The 20,662-nt window shown below is 43.6% G+C and overlaps 1 protein-coding gene across 4 annotated transcripts in view; it reads right to left on the bottom strand.

The window, feature by feature from the left end:
* LOC138978836 (glyoxylate reductase/hydroxypyruvate reductase-like) overlaps positions 1 to 20,026 on the bottom strand; it is a 49,073-nt gene extending 29,047 nt beyond the window's left edge. For 2 of the 4 annotated variants that reach the window (XM_070351621.1, XM_070351624.1), the window contains exon 1: positions 19,660 to 20,026. The gene's annotated coding sequence lies outside the window, so the exon portion shown is untranslated. Of the gene's footprint in view, positions 1 to 3,800; positions 4,171 to 19,659 lie in introns of those variants that run through there. The other 2 variants (XM_070351622.1, XM_070351623.1) reach the window with 2 other exon arrangements.
* Between the last annotated feature and the right edge of the window lie 636 nt (positions 20,027 to 20,662).

Raw genomic sequence — 20,662 nt, 5'->3', positions numbered from 1 at the left:
ATGTGTCTGACTTCAATGCGACCCCGCTGCGACCTTGACGTTTGATTTTATCAACCAGACTTTCATCATGTGTGAATGACTTCAAACACTATAAAACTAGTTGAAGAAATTGACAATTTTTCAAAGTTTAAGCCAGATGGCACTGCTGTGACCTTGAAATTTGACAAACATTAACCAGGCGGTCACCTTTTTTAGAAAATATCCTTAAAGGATCTTTAACCTCACTGTGACCTTGGAATTTGATGAGGTTTAATTTAACTTGCGTAGTGTGCCAAGTTTCAAGGCCCTAGCTTCAAAAACATATGAGAAAACCTCATTGAAAAATGTATATGTTTGACCTCAACGCGACCCTGCTGTGACCTTGACTTTTTCAACCAGACTTTAATCGTGTGTGAACATTATACACTAGAACTGTGTGTATTTTCAAAGCTCGTGCTATAAACGCGCTGAATAAATTGAAAATATTCCACATTTGGACCAGATGTGACCCCGCTGTGACCTTGAACTTTGACAAAGATTAACAAGCAGGTCACTTTTAATGAGGTTTTATAAAAATGCTGAAAGTATGTGAAGTGTGTAAAGTCTAACTGATCTAGTATTAAAACATGTAAGACGTGACAACGACAATTTTCCAGTTTGCAAAGGAAATTTAACCTCGCTGTGACCTTGAAATTCAATGTTGTTTAATGTGATGTGCACCATACCTGGAGGTCATTATACTTTGGTTGTGTGCCAAGTTTCAAAGCCCTAGCTTTAAAAACGTGCGAGATAACCTTAATGCTATGACTCAGTGCCGTTTTGAATGATATAACGAACAAAATTATCGTTATTTGTAAAATCATTTGGGTAAATTTATCTTTTCTTTTCGTAATTGGGTTCCAGCATCTGTTGTCTTAACAAAAATCACAATATCAGTCGTGTTTGTCAACTTTTATTTTTTAGCCCCTTTGTCCGCTTTTCGTGCGCACCTTTTGGCACTTAGTCATATATATATCTGGAACCGTGCTGACCTTCATGCAGATTGAACCGTGATATTTCTGTCGTGACGGTGCGGAGAGAGACGGGAGAGAGAGAGAGAGAGAGATGGGGGGGGGGGATCGGGGGAGGGAGAGAGAGAGAGAGAGAGAGAGTGAGAGAGAGAAAGAGAGAGAGAGAGAGAGAGAGAGAGAGAGAGAGAGAGAGAGAGAGAGAGAGAGAGTGATTACGAGACTGAGAGAGACAGACAGAAACAGAGTGGGGGAGGGGTGGGAGAGACAGAAACAGAGAGTCAGGGGAAGGGATGGGAGAGAGAAGAAGAGATAGAGGAAGGAAGAGAGAGAGAGAGAGACAGACAGAGAGAGAGAGAGAGAGAGAGAGTGGGGGAAGAAGGGAGGGGGGAGGGAGAGACCCACAGACGGATAGGGACAACCACGGTTTCAGACAGTGAGGTCTTATCAAATAAGGCAAAATCACCTGCAGCCTTTTGCTTTCACGAATATACCAAAGCAGATTTGCATAAGCCTGTTTTTAGTTAGCTAATTATTTTGCTTGTTGTTATATTATATACTAGATGAATACCCGCTTCGCCGGTAAGAAGTCGAGCCGAATACCCGGCTGCGCCGGGGACTCGGCAGCCGGCGCACCGCACGAAGGAAGGGAGATAAACGCGCAAAACACTGGAGAAGAGTAATACCAGGCTTCGCCGGGACACTGACCTTCTAAAAATAGTATAACGGGAATATGGATTGAGCGTTGTCGACAGTGACCTTCTAAAAATAGAAACGGGAATATGGATTGACGCCACACGAAGGAAGGGAGATAAACGCTGAAAACACTGGAGAAGATGAGGAAGAGTTGGAATGGATCCAGAGAAAAACCAAAATCGGTTCAGCACTGCGCGCTGAGAGCACGTGTTGAAATATCTCATCGACCAGGTTATGTCCGGGGTGTACCTGAATATGGCCACCAAATTCGAGAACCTTGGCCGCACATCGCGAACACACAGACAGACAGACAGACAGACACACACACACACACACACACAGACACACACAGACACACACACACACCCACACACACACACACACAAGTCGTATATATATATATAGATATGTCGTGCCCGATTCACGGAATTTCAGAATTCACAGAATCGGGAAGCGTTTCGCAGAATATGCGTAAAGGCGCCTAAAATGTGCCCATTTCGCGAAATCGGCAGCCAGTTTGTAACTTTTTGCGACACCAAAACATTGCGTTTGTATTGCTTTAGCTCCCTATGATGGTTAATATGGTCTGCGTTGGTCTGTGTCCAGCATAACTCACAAAATACATGATGTTTGTCATAACTTGCCATAAGGTATTGATTATTGCGATATATCTGTCCATTCTAGCATGTAGCTGTCTATGGTAATGATACCAAAGACATAAAACCCAAAAGTGACTGCCGATTTCACGAAATGGGCAAGTTTTTTGAAACCTTGACGCCTTGAATATGTGCGCGATATAAATTGCATAAAAAAATAAAAATAAAAATAAAAATAAAAATCCCTGCGCTTAGAACTGTATCAATCAATCAATATGAAGCTTATATAGCGCGTATTCCGTAGGCACAGCTTAGAACTGTACCCACGGAATACGCGCGATATAAGCCTCATATTGATTGATTGATTGATTGATTGATTTTCGCCAAAAAGCTGCCGATGTCGCGAAATGGGCAAAACTGTTGCCGATTCCTTGAATTGGGCAATGCCGTGAAATGGGCACGACACATATATATATACAAGTGCTTGTTCCTCCCTATCGAACCCTCTAACATCCAACAGAATCGGCCCAACAGAATAGTCTCTTGTTGCCTTTTGACGGAGCGTTGGATGACGTTTTTCTTCTTTTTATAGTTTTTTGTTTTTTTTAACACGCTATGTGTGTCTATTTTTCTATTTGGGAAGAAATACATTATTCACAAGACAGGTATCATAAACAAAATGTAATGACCGCAAGACACTATCCTCCAAACATTATGAGTCGCAGTCTGCAAGATATCGAAAGTGTAAATAATTATAAAACAATGATCGCACTGTGCTGGACACACTTCCAGCAACAACAAAAATATATAATGTAAACCATCAATAGTATTAGGCCCCCATATATATATATGAAAGCGCCTAGGGCTATATCTAGATTAGGCGCATAAAAATGATCACAATAATAATAATAATATATAAATGTACTTCCGGTTACATAAAACTCATCTTGCTGGCTTGATATAGTATACAAATAAAATAAATAAATAAAACAAAATTAAGTTAAAATTTTCTTCGTTCCTTTTTGTACGAAAAAAAAGCAGCAGAATAAGCTGCGGGGCATAATCTGAAAGGAAACAGGCTCTTGCACGTTCTTTAGCTAGTGTAACACACACCGTGACACACACACCGTGACACAAACACACAAACAAACATAAAAACAACAGTATAAGCTGACACAGCTGACTTACCTTGAGTGCTATCTTAGAGACTCAGAAACACACACACAAACACACACACACACACACACACACACACACACACACACACACACACACACACACACACACACACACACACACACACACACACACACACACACACACACACACACACACACACACACACATAAAAACAACAGTAGGCCTATAAGCTGACACAGCTGACCTACCTTGAGTGCTATCTCAGAGACTCAGAAACCCACACACACACACACACACACACACACACACACACACACACACACACACACACACACACACACACACATAAAAACAACATAATAAGCCAACACAGCTGACATACCTTGAGTGCTGTCTTAGAGACTCAGAAAGAAAGTGTCACAACACACACACAAAATCAACCGAAGTTGAACACTACACCTTCAAACTCTTGTGTTCCGAGGCTCAACTCGTCCGACTATCTTTTCCTTTATCTGTGACCAACGATCAAAGAGCTAATGAATACTGTAGCTAAATCTACAATTTTTTTCTTTTCACCAAATAGAAGATTGACGGACGGAGACTGAGAATAATTATATGCGTCCGTCTCGCTCAGGATCTTCCATGCAAGTGAACGTGGTGAACAGAGCCAAGCGCGCATGTTTTGTCGGGTTGTTCGAAACCCATGTCACGTGACTTGTGGTTTGTTTCGCTGTAAACGCCTGCAGGCTACGATTAACAGGCGCTTGTAACTAAAACCATGTATATGAATTTTGGTTGTGCTTGTATCCTAGTTCTTGGTTTCAGTATGACACACACACACACACACACACACACACATAAGGCTGGGTCTAAGGGGGTGGGTCCTGTGTTCCGGAAGCCCCCCCCCCCCCCTTACATCCGCACCCACCTGAATACCCCTTTCAAATGCTGCATCGAAACGGAATTCAATGATATTGGCACAAAAAGCATCTTTGAGTCTTCACCGCTTTTATTCTCTCAGATTATTTCAGAGTTTGAACATTTCTAAAGATCCTTCCACAACTGAACTGCTCAGATTCCATTCATCATTAAAAACAAAATTAATAGCAGCCTTCTTCAAATATATATCTATACCTACACCAGGTACACAGAACCAATTCCATCATGTAAGCTACCTATGTACCAGGTGTGGCAGTGATCGACGTGCATGTAATGTAAGCACACACAGGTGTTCGGCATACAGGTAAGCATTTACGGCACTTACCTGTCCTTGGACAGGTAAGCTTTAGTTTACAACACCCGCATGAGTTCACACAAATACAAATTGCACAGTTCATTGACAGACTTCGTGATAGAGTGGCTTTTGTTTTGCTGGCGCTTATTTGATAGCTTGTGAATGAGTCATGAAGGACACACACACACACACCAACACACACACACACACACACACACACACACACACACACTCACACACTCTCTCTCTCTCTCTCACACACACACACACACACACACACAGAGACACACACACACAAACACACACACACACTCTCTCTCTCTCACACACACACACACACACACACACACACACACACACACACACACACACACACACACACACACTCTCTCTCTCTCTCACACACCGCACACACACACACACACACACACACACACACACACACACACACACACACACACACACACACACACACACACACACACACACAGCATGCTGAACTGTAGAAGCATACCAGGCTATACGATAAAACACATAACACACAAGCAATACTTTACAGGACCAAATACAATTGTAGTGTCAGTGGAAACTTGAGAAATCCCACCATCTCCTCAGGGACACCAAACTTACGAATTTTGCTAAAATCAGTATTGAGTTACAAAACATTTATGTTTTCTTTAACTTTCTTGCCAAATTACGTAAGCGATTTTCATCATTATTTTCGCACCGTGGCGGCCCTGGGAGATTAACTCTTTTAGTATTAGGGGACCAGTTGGCCCATATTGGGACAGGTATTGGTAATACGCTGAGGAGGCGATCAACCGGCTTAGCAAGGCCAAAGGGCTGTTTCATCATCTCAGCAGACGGCAATAGTTTCATCAGACACTGCAGGCTGGTGCAGAGTAAAACCTCGCGTACATCGTGTGCGTTACTCCAGCCCGATAAAGGGCAGAATATACCTGAGCAGTTTCAGCGGCACAGACGACGCACGGCCTATTCTTTATGCCGCGATAGGGATTATGACGAGTACTTGGCCTGTTTTCCTTTCATGCAACGTGTAGCGGGCTGGGATAACCCGCAGTGCGTCGTCGGTCCTGCTGAAGTTACATAGATGAGCTTGGGCGGGGATGTAGCTCAGTCGGTAGCGCGCTGGATTTGTATCCAGTTGGCCGCTGTCAGCGTGAGTTCGTCCCCACGTTCGGCGAGAGATTTATTTCTCAGAGTCAACTTTGTGTGCAGACTCTCCTCAAGACCCTGTAATCCATGTCAAAGTTCGGTGGGTTATAGAAACACGAAAATACCCAGCATGCTTCCTCCGAAAGCGGCGTATGGCTGCCTAAATGGCGGGGTAAAAACGGTCATACACGTAAAAGCCGTGGGAGTTTCAGACCATGAACGAACAAACAAACATAGATGAGCGGAGCCCCTAACTGACATTTTGCGTGCCTGTTACTAATAGTAATACCGTGGAACCCCCCATTAAGACCTCCAAAAATCGGAGACAATCAGGTCCTAACAAGGAGGAAGTCTTTAAATTTGGGGTCAATTTAAAGAGGCTATGAACAAAAAGTCTGAGAAAACAGGGTCTTAACTCATTGTCTCCCAGGTACGGATATATCCGTGCCCACTCATATGGCTCTATCTGACCAGGTATTGATATATCCGCTCAGACTGTTAGCATCAGTCGCTTCCTGTAACGTCCATCTAACGCCTGCATTCCAGCGTGTTGATACACAGTTACTACACAGTTACTACAATTCTGAGTGACCTGCTGCAGCACAGCTGGTCTCGGCTAAAAAAAAACCTTGGTCAACATAGGTGGGGTAGAAAGTGTTAAGATGGAAGAAGTATTATACTGACTTTGAGTTCAAGAGAGAATTTTTCCTTTAGTGTGATAACACGTTTACTCAAGTTTGTTCAGTAAGATTTAACAGGAAGTATTATTATATTTATAACAAGGTATGCGAATATATCTCGGGCACGTACGTGTAGGGTAAACTGAATGCTCTTTCTTCCAAGAAAATACCACGGATCCTGTCAGACAAAGAGACAGACATACAAAGTGAAATGTATATACTTCCCGTTTACAGGGGGTGGGTGTTAAAACCCTTACACAGAAGTGATTAAGCGCAATGAATAATTATGGCGTTGATGAAGCGGTACGGCTATATAGCGGAGTAGGTTTTCTGGCGAGTTGAAGAAGTCAATCAATCAATCAATCAATATGAAGCTTATATAGCGCGTATTCCGTGGGTACAGTTCTAAGCGCTTGTCGAAGAGTTGTCAACACAGGACTAACAAAGAAACTAACATCTACAGACGGACACGAACCCTATCACACACTAGCAAACCATGATAAACATACAACAAACAACTGTTTAACAACAATGTACACATCAATAGCTAGGTCCAAACAAAATAATATTAAACACAAAGAAAACACCTCTCACAGAGCACAGCATAAGAATGTCTTTTGGGGCACAACACATCACGTCGAACATGAAAGTCGCAGCCAGCTACGGGAAGAACTGAGTCTTCAACCTACTCTTGAACGCGTCAAGAGAGGGGCTCTGGCGAAGCTCAAGCGGCAGGGAGTTCCAGACGGAGGGGCCCGCGGAGGGAAATGCACGCTGACCAGCAGATGCGAGTTTCGAGCGAGGGATGTGAAGGCGGAGTGGGTCAGCAGCAGAACGAAGGGGACGGTCGGAGGGCTGGGTGTACAGGTCCAGGGAGGATTGAAGGTACTCGGGAGCAGAGTCGTTGAGACACTTGTAGACCAGAGTGGACAGTTTGTAGGAGATTCGGGTGTTGACAGGGAGCCAGTGCAAGGAGCGAAGTAGGGGGGTGATGTGGTCTCGCTTCGTCTTCCTCAATGTCAGCCTGGCAGCAGCGTTCTGGACTCGTTGTTGGCCATGAATGGATGAGGCGGGGAGGCCAGCCAGAAGGGAGTTGCAGTAGTCCAGACGACTGAAGATGAGGGAGACAACCAGCTTGACACAGGCGTCGTGGGTGAGGTAGCGACGGATGGAGGCGATGCGTCGTAGGTGGAAAAAGCAGGTCTTGATGATGAAGGAGATGTGTGTCTGCATGGAGAGAGTGGAGTCGAGAAAGACGCCAAGGCTCTTGACAGCAGAGGAGAATGGAACAGTCGCGTCATCCAGCTGGAGGTCGGTCACAGTGAGGGAAGCAATCGTTTGCCAAGAAAAAGATGAAGAAAAATCAGAATGCACAGCATCTTGAGCCGAAACATACCTTTCCCACGGTAGCAAAAGCACAAGCGCGGTTAGGGTTTGGTTTATGGCTTTCTTTCTCTCGGTACAGAAATACTGGCATCGATTTGAGCCCCCATTCTGTTGCTGGCTTCAAACCTATTTACCGCATAGATTGCTATGTCGTCACAACAGTAGCAAAACTGGGTCACTCGCTTTGTCTCACGCAATTTATTTTTTGATGTGATCTTTCAGTACCGAGGCGACACGCTACCTTGCTCTTCCTTTTTTTTGGTAACATGCCAGAAGAGAAAGTTTAGAATATTTTCACCATAGAAGATGTACGTGGTTTTAAAATGTCGTTTATGTTATTGGTTACACTCTGAAAAATTATGCACGTATGGGTGTGAACAGTGTCATTGTATCTGTTCAGTCGTTGAAATGCAAACGCCAAGGCGAAGGCTGGATGAAAACAAAGAACAACTGCAAGCTCAGTCTATAATGCCACAATGACCCTTGTAAACAAAGACTATTCTTGTCTGATCTCTCTCTCTCTCTCTCGCTCTCTCTCTCTCTCTCTCTCGCTCTCTCTCTCTCTCTCTCTTCTCTCTCTCTCTCTCTCTCTCTCTCTCTCTCTCTCTCTCTCTCTCTCTCTCTCTCTCTCTCTCTCAGTCTCACGCCTGCCGGCTCATGCTGATATCCATTTTCTCGACATGTCTGTTATCATTTGCTAACAGTCAGCCGTCGAACGCTGAAGAAGAAGAAGCTTACAGTCAGCATATTAGAAATAACTCATAATAAACTTTATGTTTTGTATAACGCAAGTGTGTACGGCTGTACACGTTTTACTAACTGAAATAATCTTCTTGATTACGATAACGCCAAGCTGATCAGACCGTATCAAACTTCGCATGGCAGTTGGGAAACCTCGACTTAACCTAAATTTAGTTCTGATCTGTAGAGCGTGCCAACAAATACTACGTCAGAGAGAGAGAGAGAGAAAGAGAGAGAGAGAGAGAGAGAGAGAGAGAGAGAGAGAGAGAGAGAGAGAGAGAGAGAGAGAGAGAGAGAGAGAGAGAGAGAGAGAGAACTTTATTTCATTTTACAAGGATGAAGAGTTATAGCTGGGCCTTTTATTACAATCTGTCCTTCGGACGACAAGCACAAAAAACTACCGATTTACACTAAAAAAAAACCAACCAGAGATACAGAGAGAGAGAGAGAGAGAGAGAGAGAGAGAGAGAGAGAGAGAGAGAGAGAGAGAGAGAGAGAGAGAGAGAGAGAGAGAGAGAGAGAGAGTAAATCAAATCAAGTCAAATCTTTAAATGTTACGAGGGTTGTTAACGAGGATCATTAAACTCGACTTAACTTAAATTTAGTTCTTTTCTGTAGAGCTTGCCAACAAATACTACGTCAGAGTGAGAGGGGGGGCGGGGAGAGGGAGGGAGAAAGAGACAGCTACTGAGAGAGAGAGATTGACTGAGAGAGAGAGATTGACTGAGACAGAGAAGCTGAGAGAGAGAGAGAGAGCGAGAGAGAGAGAGAGAGCGAGAGAGAGAGAGAGAGAGAGAGAGAGAGAGAGAGAGAGAGAGAGAGAGCTGGCATGCGGCGGGCAGTGACCTAAACAAGATAGCGAAACGTGACGTCATATTTTCGGCGTAACGACACGGGGGTTATGCTTGGCACGTGCAACATACTGGTAACCTACTCAGATCATCGGAGGTTGGGAATGTACCACAACAACACAGGCACTCAGACAAAAACACTTTTCAATAAAAATTATTACATCGAAGCCCTAAACTTCAACAGGCTCATAGGCATAGCGATATATATCCTTATCCTTATATCAACACAGCAGACAACTTATCAAGCGACAAACGCTGAGCTTGTACGCAACGAGCACAGCACGTCAGTGACAAGAGCTAAATATTAGTAACAACTCTGTCAGGGCTTTCTTGCATGAGTGATGTGGAAGAAATATAGCTATTCTGATGAACACGTGGGGGAATTCGGGGGCTGTGATTGGATTGTCTCTTCCGATCATCAAAGCATAATGCGGCGGAAGTCGGCCATTTTACTCAATATCCAAAAGCATATTGTCGATAACAAAGACGCATGGTTCCGGTTTCTTCCACGTGTATAAAGTACACGCATACCTCGCCAGGTTTGTTTCTGTGACTAGTCGACAGACGATGCCATTTGCTTTGTGTGTGTTTTTGTTGTTGCTTACTGTACATGACATACATTACGTGTAAAATCCAGTTCTTTAACAGGTAACAAACCTTGCAAATTTCCAGAAGCTGCAATCTGAAGCGACCTATCTCTGATTCTAGCAGACGATCTCTCCAATGTTTAACACAAAATCAGCAAACTCTCCTGTCACATAGAACGTCCATTGTATTGTGCAATGTTGAAATGAAGTTACCGGTCTGAAACATTCAGTCGTTTCTTCTGAGACAATCCTTGTTCTCTTATCATCTACAGATTTACCGCAGTCTTCACCACGCGAATTCCCAACAGAAGTCAGACTTTCGAACATACAATATACGTAGGCAAGACAATATACGTAGGCAAGCATGATACGTCATGACGTCATATGATTCCTAGCCTATTGACGTAATGCTAAACATCCGGTTATCTCGAGTTTTCTCCGTAATACATGTCCGTGGGTTTTTCAATGTTCGGTTATTTCCGTGGCTTCATGCGGAAAGGGAACCGTCGTCTGCAATCAGCGACATGGACCATTCTGGTACTTGTTGCTGACAAAAACATGATTTTAACACAGAATTTAATGTCAGAATAGCTATATAAACGCTATTGTGTTTTCATCGTAGCAATAGGGTCCGATATTTAGACTCGAACAAGTATAATGCGACTCGTCTTCGACTCGTCGGCATTATACTTGTCTCGTCTAAATATCGGGCCCTATTGCTACGCTGAAAACACAATAGCTGGTAATGTTAGTATTCCTTTAAAGTGAGGCAAGATTCCAAGAGTTACTGAGAAAATAGTAATCATCACCGATGCCCTCTATAGGTACCCCAACGACCCAAGCCCCAGAGTAACACGACAAGGAGCTGAATAAATTTATTTTGACCCTCTTAATTCTGAGTTCAAAGGCTGAAATCACGCTCCAATGGATTCCTGCCAACTGCGGAGTCCGCAAAAACGAAATTGCGGACAGACTTGATCGACAGTCTTACTTAGCTTCATCAACGCAGTTGCAGGTAAATTTGGAAAACAGTGTTTTGATCACGATTTCGGGGTCCCTCTGTCATAGACTGTTATAGAGCTTTTGCGTTTTACACAGGAACAAGAAAACAGTGTTTTGATCACGATTTCGGGGTCCCTCTGTCATAGACTGTTATAGAGCTTTTGCGTTTTACACAGGAACAAGAAAACAGTGTTTTGATCACGATTTCGGGGTCCCTCTGTCATAGACTGTTATAGAGCTTTTGCGTTTTACACAGGAACAAGAAAACAGTGTTTTGATCACGATTTCGGGGTCCCTCTGTCATAGACTGTTATAGAGCTTTTGCGTTTTACACAGGAACAAGAAAACAGTGTTTTGATCACGAGTTAGGGGTCCCTCTGTCATAGACTGTTATAGAGCTTTTGCGTTTTACACAGGAACAAGAAAACAGTGTTTTGGTCACGAGTTAGGGGTCCCTCTTTCGTAGACTGTTACAGAGCTTTTGCGTTTTACACAGGAACAAGAAAACAGTGTTTTGATCACGATTTAGGGGTCCCTCTGTCATAGACTGTTATAGAGCTTTTGCGTTTTACACAGGAACAAGAAAACAGTGTTTTGATCACGAGTTAGGGGTCCCTCTGTCATAGACTGTTATAGAGCTTTTGCGTTTTACACAGGAACAAGAAAAACAGTGTTTTGATCACGATTCAGGGGTCCCTCTGTCATAGACTGTTATAGAGCTTTTGCGTTTTACACAGGAACAAGAAAACAGTGTTTTGATCACGATTCAGGGGTCCCTCTGTCATAGACTGTTATAGAGCTTTTGCGTTTTACACAGGAACAAGAAAACAGTGTTTTGATCACGAGTTAGGGGTCCCTCTGTCATAGACTGTTATAGAGCTTTTGCGTTTTACACAGGAACAAGAAAACAGTGTTTTGATCACGAGTTAGGGGTCCCTCTGTCATAGACTGTTATAGAGCTTTTGCGTTTTACACAGGAACAAGAAAACAGTGTTTTGGTCACGATTTAGGGGTCCCTCAGTCATAGTTTGTTATAGAGCTTTTGCGTTTTACACAGGAACAAGAAAACAGTGTTTTGGTCACGAGTTAGGGGTCCCTCTTTCGTAGACTGTTACAGAGCTTTTGCGTTTTACACAGGAACAAGAAAACAGTGTTTTGATCACGATTTAGGGGTCCCTTTTTCGTAGAGCTTTTGCGTTTTACACAGGAACCATCATTTGTATTTCTGTATGTCTTTGCGGCTAATCCTCCTGAACCAGCCGTTTTTGAAATCATATAAGAGTTCCAAGCGCCTGTGGTGTGCATCGAACATTTGGCACACACTTCTTGTCTCGGTGGTAGCTTGTTTATTCTTGACTCTTAATTGAGCAGCTGGCAAGAGTGTTACATTCTTTTTTACCCGCACACGCAATACAACATCGCATAACGCCAAGTCAGTGTCGAGTGTACAAATGAGCTAGAACTTGGTGTACGTGCACGCGTATCGCTCTGTGCACAGTATACTCAGTTTGTCTCTGTCTCTCTCTCCCTGTCTCTGTCTCTCCCTGTGTGTGTGTGTGTGTGTGTGTGTGTGTGTGTGTGTGTGTGTGTCTCTCTCTCTCTCTCTCTCTCTCTCTCTCTCTCTCTCTCTCTCTCTCTCTCTCTCTCTTATAAGTTTGTATAAGGGACATGTTGTAAAATAAGGCTTTGCCTAAAACCTATATATCTGATATACACGGGTTGTATCCTTTTCTAATAAAGTTCAGTTTCAGTCTCTCTCTCTCTCTCTCTCTCTCTCTCTCTCTCTCTCTCTCTCTCTCTCTCTCTCTCTCTCTCTCTCTCTCTCTCTCTCTCTCTCACACACACACGCACACACACCACACCACACCACACATGCACACAGACACACAAACATCCAGGCATACCCACACACACACACACAAACATCCAGGCATACCCACACACACACACACAAACATCCAGGCATACCCACACACACACACACACAAACATCCAGGCATACTCACACACACACACACACACAAACATCCAGGCATACCACCACACACACACAAACATCCAGGCATACTCACACACACACACACACACACAAACATCCAGGCATACCCACACACACACACAAACATCCAGGCATACTCACACACACACACACACACACACAAACATCCAGGCATACCCCCCACACACACACACACACAAACATCCAGGCATACCCATACACACACAATCATGTTTTGAAATTATCCCACGCAACCGGCCTGTTTTGTTCTTACCTGTACTAATTAACCTGTTTTCGTTTTCCTTGCACATAAACATGTGTTTTTCTAATCAGTAATTAACCTGGCGTTCAAATACAACCTTAATGGGAGGCAAGGTAATACGTGCCGTAAATTGTGTACATGTAGCTAGGCCTATTATTTTAACAAAACAGGTGTTACATATATCTATACATATATAGAGAATACTACATGGCTTGCTGTGTCGTACCAGATTTACACGAGGTTTTTTTATTTTAAATATTGAACTGCGAGCGAAAGCGAGCTGTTCACTATTTGAAAAAGCAACGAGTGTAAATCTGGTACGACACAGCAAGCCATGTAGTATTCTGTTTATCCTACATACTGTACTTACGTGTATTTTACTGAAAATGTCTTGCAGTCGAGGCAGCTAAATTGAAGACGCTTGTTTTGGAACCTGATCTCTTCTAAAGCCTCGTGCAATCTATTACGTCAAAGCAAAGAAACGTCACTCCGAAAGTGTGGCGTGACGTGTTAGTTCTAAAGATTCATCGAGGGTAATTAGCGAGCGCAATTTTTGTTTCGATAATGACGTTTGTCTCGGTGACTTTGGCATCATAAGCAGTGGAAAAACAGGTCCCTGCCAGACTTGCTTGACATGACCTCATTTACATGATATACACACGTGTGATTTGAACGATTATTATCTCACGGGTGTCTCTCTCACGTATGTAGGATAAATATATATATATATCACCTGTGCCCTGTTATCTAGCGGGTTAATTAGTAAACTAGCTTCACTGAAATTGTACATGAGGCTAACGGGGCAACTCGATTTGTTATGCCGGAGTTCAAAGTCCACCTTCCATTGTTAGAACATATCAACCCAATTCCTTCATAAGCGTTTCACTGTAACGACTTTGACACCAGCTACATGTAGGTGCTACATCAGCTTCTCCGGACTTGGGTCGTGGGCTTAGTGGTTTGTTTGTTTGTTTGTCTGCTTAACGCCCAGTCCACCACGAAGGGTGATATCAGGGCGGTGCTGCTTTGACATTTAACGTGCGCCACACACAAGCCAGAAGTCGCAAGCACAGGCTTTGTGTCTCACCCAGTCACATTATTCTGACACCGGACCAACCAGTCCTAGCACTAACCCCATAATGCCAGACGCCAGGCGGAGCAGCCACTAGATTGCCAATTTTAAAGTCTTAGGTATGACCCGGCCGGGGTTCGAACTCTCGACCTCCCGCTCACTGGGCGGACGCCTTACCACTAGGCCACCGTGTTGCGGTGGGCTTAGTGGTCAGTGATACGGAACGAACACAAGATAAAGAGGGAGTGTTCAGTACAGCCAACTAAACATGTTCACCCAGTTTTCAGAGGAAAAGGCACCCGACATCGAACTCTTTCTTTCTTTCTTTATTTGGTGTTTAACCTCGTTTTCAACCGTTCAAGGTTATATCGCGACGGGGAAAGGGGGGGGGGGGATGGGATAGAGCCACTTGTTTGATTGTTAATTGTTTCTTGTTCACAAAAGCACTAATCAAAATATTGCTCCAGGGGCTTGCAACGTAGTACAATATATGACCTTACTGGGAGAATGCAAGTTTCCAGTACAAAGGACTTAACATTTCTTACATACTGCTTGACTAAAATCTTTACAAACATTGACTATATTCTATACAAGAAACACTTAACAAGGGTAAAAGGAGAAACAGAATCCGTTAGTCGCCTCTTGCGACATGCTGGGGAGTATCGGGTAAATTCTTCCCCCTAACCCGCGGGGGGCGACATCGAACTCGACACATGCAGTCAGGATCAAGATCAGGATCGAAACATTGCAGGAACCTTTTTTGGTTATCATCGCAACGGAGAGAGCGCAACCCCCAAAATTAAAATTTTAATAATAGGAACTATTTGATCCTAGCCTATCCTCTTATTTCTAGGCAGGTCAGTTAGTGGGGTTAGGGGGGCGGATGAAGAACAGGCAGCATCCGAGTGACACCCCCAGCAGTGCTGGAAGACGAACATTTTCGATCTTTCTTGTGTATATGTTTGACAACAAAACGCTAACCTCGGAAAACGATGACACACACGGACTCTCTCTCTGTCTCTGTCTCTGTCTCTGTCTCTGTCTCTCTCTCTCTCAGTGTTTCTCTCAACTGTGTGCTTTACACGTACATATCTAAGAAAGAGTTCATCAACAAACAGGGAGATAAAAGGCAGCTTTGGGGGTGGTGGCAGTCTCCGGCCTCTCTCGATCTCTCCCCCCTCCCCCCCTCTCTCTCTCTCTTTCTCTCTCTCTCTCTCTCTCTCAGTCTCTCTTTCTCTCTCAGTCTGTCTCTCTCTCTCTCTCTCTTCTTTTCTCTCTCTCTCTCTCTCTCTCTCTCTCTCTCTCTCTCTCTCTCTCTCTCTCTCTCTCTCTCTCTCTCTCTCTCTCTCTCTAGTATTAAATGAAATCCTTGATAAATCCAGGAAAAAGTCAACTGCTAATCTAACAAAACTATCTGCGGAAGAATTTAATAATCATTTTATATCTTTAGCGGATAAATTGAAGGCTTCTGTGGCAGAAACATATTCTCCGGATACAGATAACTGTTTTGAAAAATTGGACGAATACTGTCAGCGGAACAGAATAAACAATGAAGCGTTTATCATTCCTCCGATTGCAGTTCATGAGGTCGGAACATTTATTGAAAACCTGGAGAATAAAAAGTCCATGGGTCCTGATAAAATACCCGTGAAGTTATTGAAGCTTTCTCTACTGTATATTGTGGATTCGCTCACGTTCGTATATAACCTTAGTATTGAGCAGAACTTTTTTCCGTCTAAATTGAAAAGCGCCAAAGTCATACCCCTTCCCAAATGTAAAGATCTCTCAGACCCAAGTAATTTTAGACCCATTTCTTTGCTGCCTGTTTTGTCAAAACCATTAGAAAGGCATGTGCACAAGCATCTTCTTGCTTACATGGAAGAACACAATTTGTTCCATCAGTTTCAATCCAGTTTTCGGTCCAAGCATTCTTGCCACACAGCTCTTACGTCTCTCTGTGAAGCTTGGCTGTCAGCAATGAACAAGTCTGAAGTTACAGGAGCATTGTTTTTGGATTTTAAGAAGGCATTTGGCTTAGTCGATCATTGCATATTGTTGAAAAATTACACTATTATTTGAAAAACGAGTCGGTCTGTGACTTCTTTAAATCGTATCTTGCTGACCGGACACAGTATGTCACACTACAATGTCAGAATTCGTCTACTGCACCAGTAAAACATGGCGTCCCTCAAGGGTCTGTATATTTACGTTAATGATTTGCCTTTACATGTATCGGATGATAAAGTCAAATGCGATTGTTTTGCAGACGATTCGTCTATTCATACCAGTAACACCTCGTTGGAGTCAGTAAATTCTTCCCTGAAGAACACTTTGGACGAAGTTGCGAAATGGTGCACATCAAATGCCATGATACTGCACCCAGAAAAAACTAAAAGCATTGTTATTACCACAAGACAAAAGCATCAGATAAGTCCTCTTAAATTACAACTGTCCCTAGGTACAACTCAAATACAGCAAGTTAAAGAACATCGCATACTTGGTGTAACTGTCGATGAAGAAATGAAATGGCAAACACACATATTAAGCAACCTCTGCAAAGTGTTATCAAGGAATTTGTATTTGTTGTCAAAACTCAAACATTATGCGAAGTCTGAAACATTAAAAATGTTCGTTCATGCTCATATAATGCCTCATATTAATTTTGCTTCGACATTGTGGGATGGCTGCAGTGATGTTCACTTATTGAAACTCAATTCTTTGTACCGTCGTGCTGCAAAACTTATCCTGTATGAATCGCACATGTCTACAGAAATGAAGTTAAACAGCCTTAATTTCCTTCCCCTAAAAACCCACCTTGCATACAATAAGGCTGTCTTTATGTATAAATTAGTTCATGGTGATGTGCCCAGTTATGTGCAATCCTATTTTACACATGTTACGAAGAGGTATGGGTCTCAAAATGTACTTCCTCCAATTCCTCGTATAGATCTTTATAAATCCAGCTTAGCTTTTTCAGGATCATCTCTGTGGAATTCTTTGCCAATAGAAATCAAACGATCCGCATCCTTAAAGGCCTTTAAAAGGCAGTTGCACACACATTTGATCACACTATAAACTGCCCCTGATGTCCAGTTTCCATTGTGTACTCGGATAATGTATGCAATGCTCTTAAGTGTTTGTTTGTTTTTAAATATTGTATATGTAGTTAATCTGAATGCGTAATCCCTCGTCCCCCTACCCCTTCTTCTTGAAACTTTAAGCTGCCTGTATAAGGCCCTGTTCGGCAATACACTGCTGTACTTTTTTAAGAAATTTTTAAAAAAAACATTTCCGTTGTTTGTGTCTGGTCTTGTTTTTTATGTTTATACTCGACCATTATTTTGATGTTTTACTAGTTTAATATTTTGATGAGATACTGTTCATTTTAGGTATGAAATGATAGCATGTGCATGGGTGTATACGGTATGCGAGCGCACGCTCGCGCGAGCGAGCATGTGTGTGTGGGGGGATGTGTGTGTGTATACTGATGTGTGCATGTGCGTGCGTGTGTGTGTGTGTGTGTGTGTGTGTGTGTGTGTGTGTGTGTGTGTAAGCGAGTGTGAGTTTGTGTGTGTATACGTGCGTGTGTGTGTGTGTATGTGACAGGGTTCGACACTAGCGGGGGCGGGGGGCGGAACGCCCCAGAGTTTTTTGTTCCGCCCCAAACATTGCCGAAGCTTGGGGCCCACTCCGCCCCAGGAATTAATTCCTAACAATGACAAACCGAAAATTCAAATGCCAGAGCCAATCACTAAAAATCGCCAGTCAAAGTCGTCACTGAAATTTGCGTTACGATCAATGCCGCAGTCAAGAAAAGAAAAAACATTGAAATCGTCGAAGGACAATGCCGCAAGGGAAATAACTCCCAGATTGCGCTCTTTAGCGTGAGAGATAAGTATCGCCTTCAAATGCCAAACGCAAAATGTGGCGACACATCCCTGGTGTAAAAAGACATGGAAATGAAGATGAAGAACAGGGTGGAGAGAAACGAAAAAAGGAGACCGATGCAGCCAAAAGCGCGAAGCGCTGTCGTAATTTCAATGTCAAATGGTTGAAAGAATTTCCCTGGCTTCAGTACGATGAAGAAAAACAGACAATGCATTGCCGCACGTGAATACTGAGAGTGGGCCCCAGATTTTTGTTTTCCGCCCCAGCAATTTCCATCTCTGGGGCCAGTGTGGCCCCAGGCCAAATAAGTTAGTGTCGACCCCTGGTGTGTATGTGCGCAGTCTTTGCTTTCGTTTACAATTATTCTCTGTATATGTTCCAAGGACAGGTTGGAAGATTAGGCTAAGCCTAAAACCTTTATCCTTATGTAATAAAGTTCTGAGTTCTCTCTCTCTCTCTCTCTCTCTCTCTCTCTCTCTCTCTCTCTCTCTCTCTCTCTCTCTCTCTCTCTCTCTCTCTCTCTCTCTCTCTCTCAACTGCACGGTGTGATTCACACGTACCTCTCTCAAAGAGTCAATCAACAAAAACACATAGAAATCGTTCTCACAAAGATAACTAAATAGCCGATGTGATCACACTCTCAGAATCATGCTGTAAATTAAAATAAAAAAAAAATCTGAACTCACATCACAGACAAAATGTCACACTATAACATTAACAATGCGGAAAGAGTGGGCCTCAAGAACTATGAATCTGAATCGCTAATAAATATGGCCTCGAACTCCGCAGTAGGCTTATACCCTTTTGTGAATTTTTCTTTCATCAACTTTGGAACGGTGAACAGTCATGGGCATCAACCACTGACCTAGTCATGTCAAGTCAAGACACTAGGACACCAAGCCGGATTACATCCTAAATACATCACCCACGGCAATCGATACGATCGATGACGCCACAATCAGAGCCTGGCCTATCTATGCGCTGCTCGCATTCATGACGAAAGCCAGCAAGATGGAGGTGCTATTGTTGTTTACAAACACTCCCAGGCACTAAAATCTAGACTATATATATCCATACATCTCGTATACGATAATGAATAAACTGACGCTCGAGGCAGACGACACAAATATAATGCCGGCCTTCAAAACAATGCACTGTTCCCTTGGCGAAACCGAACAAGCGGTGTCCGCGTTGTTTACACACACAGACTCACCCCCTCCAGCCATCTTCGTCCCAAATCTTGACCCACGCTGACGACTAACTCTGCAGACAGCTCACTCAGCAAAACAACACACCAGGCAAAATCCGGAAACAAAAGCCTCCACTGCCATGCAAAAGTGAGAAACAAACAACACCCACTTACCGGCTAAATCTGAAGATTTTCACAGCTCTCACGAATCGTCTAATGGATCTTCCCTCGCTGAGAGACCGAGAAGTTTGTTGTTTGTGTGACGACCGAATTCAGCCTAGCTGTAATGTAATAGATGCGCACAGCTGGTTGTTGTGCGATCGAATCTGACTGAAGTTGTTGTGGTTGTGCGCGCACGTTTTCCACAGCTCCAATGCAATCTTGGTCAGCCCGGGTATGTTCCTAGATATAAGCCTGACACGGTCACCGTGCCGAAGAAGGGTGCAATAGGTAGATGGAGCGAGTTCCTGAGCCCGTAAACAAGCGGTCGCCTGCACGAAAGTAGAGCAAGCGAGATACGAGTCAGTGTGTGCAGTTTTGTTGAGGCCTGCTCGAAGCCACGCTGGCAAAAGTCGGTCAGCCTTGTAGCCACGCCCCCTTCAGCTGCCCTGGGTTGCGAGCAAAGGTTGAGTTGTTACAATGTTGTTGTTGTTGCTCAGCCGCTTGATTTGCCGATGGTGATTGTGGTGGTGGTGGTGGTGGTATGTGGTGTGTCCGTGTGTGTGTGTGTGTGCACGCCGCTTTTTGTCAGTTCAGTGGAGTTGTGTGAGTGTGTCGGGGGTGGGGGGTGCAATTTGTGCGTTGTTCAGTACGTGGTACTGACGTTGTCGTGGCCAATAACTTCTTCGTTCTCAGTTTCTGCAAGCATATATTCATATTGCGAACGCTTGAGAAGAAAAGCTCTTCCGAGAATGGAACACGGGTGGAACTGACAAAGTTACCTTGTTTGGTCGATTGAAGTACTCAGCATGGTGACTCGCTACAATTCGCAGCAGCACTTGAAAAATAGTCAAATATGACATCATTTCTGCCGGCTTCAATCAGTGCGCCAGTGTTGACACGACTGATTGATGAATACGGACTAGTTGGGTAATGAAGTAGGCCTATCAGTCAGTGTGTGTGTGTGTGTGTGTGTGTGTGCGTGCGTGCGTGCGTGTGTGTGTGTGTGTGCGCGTGC

This window comes from Littorina saxatilis, linkage group LG10, assembly GCF_037325665.1.
Source record: "Littorina saxatilis isolate snail1 linkage group LG10, US_GU_Lsax_2.0, whole genome shotgun sequence".
NCBI lineage: Eukaryota > Metazoa > Mollusca > Gastropoda > Littorinimorpha > Littorinidae > Littorina > Littorina saxatilis.
Note: the sequence above shows the minus strand (reverse complement) of the source record. Positions and strands in the feature narration are given on the sequence as shown.